We start from the raw sequence: 6,332 nt of genomic DNA, 5'->3' as shown, positions 1-6,332 counted from the left end.
CAGGCTTTGACAGCCAGACAAAGACCCTCATGGGAGGGACTCTTGGCTTTGTCCACTCAGCACTGTACCCCTTCGCTCCCTGCGGAACCGTGTTGGAGCACAGTTTCTTCTGCATAGTCTCTGAAGGTAAACGCTGGGGCAACATGCTGTATATTACGCAGACTTTGGCTCAAAACAACACAGACAGTAGGGGGTGGTCACACTGAGACGGTGAATGCACTGAAGATTTACCCTACAAATGCTGTGCTATTCAACAGTTTGGATAGAAGAGCACCAATGAGCAGCTAGACCAATGCTGTGCAGCTTAAAAGAGAATTGATTATAGCTTTCTATCGAGTATGCAACTGTACAGTGTGCCTCTTAAGCTATAAACATAAAAAAAAGCCATAAAACTTCTTTTTTTTTTTTAAACACATGACTCCCTAATGATTGAAACTTTGATTATTATAAAACCTAAGAGGCACAAAGCTGGACAAAGGTCTGCATGAATAACCGTGGCCAACTTCTCACTACTGCAACGACAATGCTTTGTAGCATTGAGCGAGGTATCAGGCCCCCATGATAAAGGATGTCTGAGCTCATCTGGGCACATGGAAAGGCGATGTCATCAGACGGAGGCAGTTACTGATGACCCTGAGAGAACAGCAGCAAGAGTCTATGAAAGAGTTCAACTGGTAGACAAGACAATGTGTTTCCCCTGTCGAGGCATGCCACTACTAAACAAGCATTCCTCGGGCAGCGATGCGCTCTGACAGAGAGGGGCCATTGTTGCGGTTGCTTCATGGCAACAGAACGGCGTCCAAAACACTGCAATGACAGCGACGGGGGGAGAGAGGAAGGAGGGGGAATGGTAGTGAGATAGACTGGAAGTAGAAGAGGTGAAATTTTGTAACAAAAAAGACAGAGGAGGAGCCAGTGATGTATTCAGGGATAAACTTCAAATTGAAATTGTTTACTGCAGAGAAACAAACGCAGTGTGCCATGTAAAAACACAGCGCCCGGCCCAAAGCATGCAACCACCTTTGTTTAAAACTATGTTACTCTATAGAGGGTACATCCTTACACAGAAAACTTTAGAAACCAAATCCAGACAACATTTTTGCAAACAAATGATGCTTCCCTCAACCCTGGGCGTTCCATCACAACACCCTCGTCTCTGAATTCATCATCTTTCAGAGCACCATTTTCTTACGAATCCCTGAGGGGCAGACACGACAACTGCCCTATCAAAGTCGGTATGAGCAGGTGCACTTCTGACAGACGAGTATTGTGTTGCCTCACATCCTCTGAAAGTTCCCCCCCTCATGTACCTGAGAACTGAAGCCACAGAGAATCGGCTGGCTGACAGCACTGTGGGCGACTGGGCCCGACAATCACTGTAATCTATACGTCAATGATGAAGAGAATGAGAATGTAACATACTCTGGTATGTTGGTGACACCGACAATGAATACCAATGAAACCTGAAGCTCTCTGGAGGAAGATTGGATGGGAGCTGAGGGAGAGGATCGCTGCTGCGTAGCAAGAGACTGAGACAAGGGCTGATTGATTCAGCAGTCTGACTGAAAAGCCCAAAGTCCAGTCCAGGTTTCCAGAGCCCAATGTGACTTCTTTAAATTGCTTTTTATCTTTACTTTAACCAATAATATATAGATAAAATATATCAAAACAATTACTTGATAAATGGCACTAAAAGTTAATTGATTATCAAAAAAGTTGGTGCTTGATTTTCTGTGGATCAAATAATCAAATTGATGGAAGAGTATTTTTTCAGGCACCAACAAAAACAGTGAAGAAGAAGTCCGCAAGCTAGCAAACATTCTAGCATATACTATAAAAAAAAGCACAATTCAAAATATATATTTAAGAAAACACCCGAATGACACATTTTCTGGGAAAGGAAATGCATTGAACACATTTTTCAAGCCTCACGTGATGCATTTTGGTTCGAAACTGAATGTGAAAACATTTGTTTACAAGAAACCTCTACAGAGCACCTTTAACATAAAAAGAACAAAGAAGTCTGCAAAGTGTAATTGCTGCCTGTCCTGGGCTGACATAGAGATGAGTACAAGTGTATTACAGCAAACAGGATTGGGACATACCCATGCGGAGCTTTGAGGAGAATGCTTAAGTAATATTTGCACAGATGTACCTCAAACCATGAGCTCCGTGATCTGCCTTTTGTCACAGACAAAACAACATGACTTGAACCACGCTAATAAAGTTATCCAGTTATTTTGTTACAGAGGGTTCTCATGTGGTGTGAAATCATTGCAGAAAGAGCAATATCTGCCTGATGTCATTACCATATTTTAACAACAAATACAACAGAGGGGGTCTATAGGCGGACCACTTTTAGCATATTTACACTCCAGCCTCCCGGAGACAGTGCACCCAGGGGACCGCCCGTCCTTCTTCAGAGGTCCTGAATAACTGGGTGTTTATCTGCTTCCTACTAAAAGCAATGGGGTCCAACATGTTTCTTTGCATTTGTGTTTGCGCTCTTCACGCTAGTTGGTACGGATCCACATTCCAATCATAACCTTACAAAACAATAATCAGAATCTGATAATAGTTGTTGGGTTATTGGGATATTCCACTGTCAAATCAAATGAAACCATCTCTGTTAAACAAATGATTGAGTTAGAAACTAAAGTGTTTTTATCAAAACTTCTTGATTGTCGCTTTACAGTCACTATAATGAGCATACTACTTGCCTTATTAGCATAATCTCTTACAAATATGTTGGTAGAAAGTGACTCAATCTAAAATCAGTGATGTTCTTGCATGGTTGCTTTGTTTCATCCTCCTGCTAATCATCAGCCGGGTATTCGACAGCTTTGAGACCCTACAAAGTGGGTCAGAGGAGGTTCAGGGATCTTCAGCATGCTGTGCATGATTATTGAATGACCATCACACCGGCCCCATAATGTCTCCCTATGGTGCCTCTCTATTGCTGCAAGTGTCAAACAAAGACTAAGGCTGATACAATGTAATAATATATATGGTAAAGTCAGCAGAAACAGTAAAGGAACCCCTTCCGAAGTGGGTGTGTGCTCGCATGCACAAGCACAGTGTGGGAGCAGAATGGCAGGTTGAGAATCAGCAGGTAATTAGCACAGGCTCAGTGCAATTCCCCAGGTAGAGGCATGGTAATATCGAAATATAAATATATGTGTGACTTCAAATGTTGGTTTGAAAAATCGTAGCATGGGCTCTGCAAAGCTCAGTCACTGTACATCACTCCCCAAACTGCCACCACAAAGGGATTTAGTACTTTAGAGTTTGACTGATGACACTGTGAGCACAGAGCCACGTTATAACTGGGACAACTAGTAATACTGCCACACAAAATGGGATTTAGCAGAAATCCCATTTCACAGCATATTATTTTGTTAGAGTAGGTTATAAATGCCCACACTGCTGCCCCTGTGCCGCTTAAATAGACTTAATTCACCTCAGTAACTGCAGGGCACAAGAAGAGCCTTTCCACTTTAATCATCTTAATAACAACAGAGTATGAATATTTATGTCCAAGAAAGAAGAAGGTAGAGGCACAGAAGGATAGGTTCTTAGAAACCCACGTGCCCACATTATAAATGAAGCACTTCTATCTCCACACAGCTATACAGGCTGCTACGGGATCTGACAGGCAACTGTACCAAGCACAGGGTTCACACAATAAACCACACTGCTACATGTCTACCTGCTCGTCAACATCACAGGGGACCCGTGTATCAGGGTGAGATAAGCGTGTGTCTGGAACAAGACAGCAAAACACATGACTCACTGTATGACAGAACCAGCAAACTATGTCAGCACATTCTCATGACTGTGTCTGCTCATTAACAGCTTAGGGAGGACACTTCCGGTTGAGAGCAGCTGTAAAAAGCCATATCAATGTGAAACAGTTTGAACCAAAAAGAAGCAGGCATTCGACAATACGAAGCTTTGAAATGATTACATGATAGTGACCGGTCATAATGAATACAGCCAACAACTGCTGCTGCTGCTCATTCCCGATGCAACATTGAGCACTGCCAATGTCTCGCCGAGACACTGTGCAGCGTAGAATATAGGGCAGGACATGGGATATTTATGACGCTAAGAGCTTCACTCTTAAGCACTACCTTCTCTGTCTCTTGCCAAACAGATAAAAAAAAAAAAGAGGCGAGGAGGGGAACGCAGACCACCAACAGGAATAACTAGAGGTTTGTAATACAGGGAATAGTTGCAATATCTCGATTAGTCTTATCTTACAAACAATGCCTGGTAAACAGGGTGGAGATGCAGCACATTCCCTTGAAAAATGGAAATGAGGCAAACAAGAGGCAAGGAAGCGGTATTGAGACCCAGAGTGTGAAATCAAAAGACTGGAAAGGGAAAAGGGCGGCAACCCCACCCCCCCCCCCCCCTCCCACCCCAAAAAGAAGGAACTCAGGAAACAAACAGAGAATGGATCTGCATCTCATTTGGGATGGGCCAGGGGTCTAATGAACTACCTCATCGCTTACCACCCCCCCCCCCCCCCTCCCCCGTCGCCCCTTCACCCTGTTGTGTCCTGGGTGATGTAAGAGGGCAAGGGGCCCCAGACACACAGGAAGCGCAGTGTAAACAACAAGCACCGGCTCCGTGCCAAACCAGGCCCTGTGTGTGTGTGTGTGTGTGTGTGTGTGTGTGTGTGTGTTTAAAGGCCAAAGTTTTCATTAGATGTGCTCACGACAGAGGACTGACATTTTAAAGGGGAACTGAACACATCGTTAAATTCTGAATGTAATGCAACTAATGATTATTAGAATTATCGATTTATCTGATCAACAGTCCAAATCCCAAAGATATTAAATTAACAATGATATGAAAAAGGAAAAAAGCGGGAAATCTGGAACCAAAGAACGTTCAGTGTTTGGTAACAACTTAAAGTTTATTCGCTATTCAAAATGTTGTTATGTCGATTGTGATCACGATACAACTGAGAAAACACACACTGCAACTTATGACTATTTTCATTATTGATCCATCTGTCTACTTATTTACTGGATTAACCAATAATCATTGAGCTTAAAAAATGAAAGAAAATACTCACAATGTGCCAGAGCTCAAGATGACATCTTCAAATGTCTTGTTTCATTCAACCAACAGTCAAAACACTAGTTTTTCTATTTACTATCACATAAACACCAAATCCTAACAATTGAGCTGTTTGGCATTATTGCCTGAAAAATGACTTGAACAACTTATAAATTATGAAAATAGTTGCAGATTATTTTTTCTATTAGATTTAGCCCTAAACTGAAATAATTAAGAATGTGTCAAAGATATCTGAGTCACACTGATGACTCATCAGGCTGGTGTTTGCCGTATAAAGCCAAAAGTGGTTCTGCAGCATACCAACCAACAAAGTTAAAGACGTTTAAAAAAAGCTGCATTCCCTCTCTGTATGCCAATCGGCCAGTGAATACTGATGTCTCCGTCAGTGACTACAACATCACCTGGCCCAGGCTGAGAACAATGCCTGGCATTTAGCTGCTGCTCTCTCTCCTGCATCAACATATGCACCAAAGCCACCGCGCTGATTAAAGGCTCTGCTTATCTGACCCAGCGGCAGCTCCCTGGGGACCCTGCATCAGCTGCTGCCAGCATCATGCTCCAACATAAAAGGATAAGTAACCTAGACAGTCTGACCAGTGGTGGTGGTGGTGTGGGGGGGGGGGGGGGGGGGGAAGAGTGTCAAGAACCGCCAAACTCAAGCCTTTTTCAATGACATCAGAGGAGGAGGAGGAGGGGTATCTGGGCCGCCATTCATAACTGGAAGCAGTACCCCAGCATGCCAGGCAGTTGCTCCTGACAACCCGCTCCACGTCCCTTTTGGGGGTTGGGAAGTGACAGCATGGTCTAATTCCCCCTGATCTCAATGGCGGGGTTTTCTGGTCCCCCGTCACTGTCGAGGACCAATTTTAGTCCAAACAGGATGTAATCCATTTGAGTTTAATCTTCTACGACAACGCTTCACAGATGCTTCAGGAGCAACATGATCAAGAAATGTAACTAATGGGAAGCTGACACCAAAATGTCCATATTGGGTTCATACTACGGTCTGTGGTAAGCCAGGAACTCGCAAAGCTTTGTCCGGCTGCTCATCACTGCCACTGCAAAGATCTCAGGTATCTGTAATCCCCTCTAGGAACTTTCCGTCTCTGTCGACAGGATAATTTCCCTTTCTGTGGAGTGATCCCCCTCTGCATCACTGGGATGAATCAGTGATTGAGAATTGAGAATTGTGCGTGTCCTTGTCTGAAGTAGCTCGCTAAGCCGTTGTTTTGTTCCAATAT

The sequence above is a fragment of the Anarhichas minor genome, unplaced genomic scaffold, assembly GCF_050575085.1.
Source record: "Anarhichas minor isolate MPS153535 unplaced genomic scaffold, ASM5057508v1 ptg000035l, whole genome shotgun sequence".
NCBI lineage: Eukaryota > Metazoa > Chordata > Actinopteri > Perciformes > Anarhichadidae > Anarhichas > Anarhichas minor.
This window is presented reverse-complemented; position numbering follows the sequence as displayed.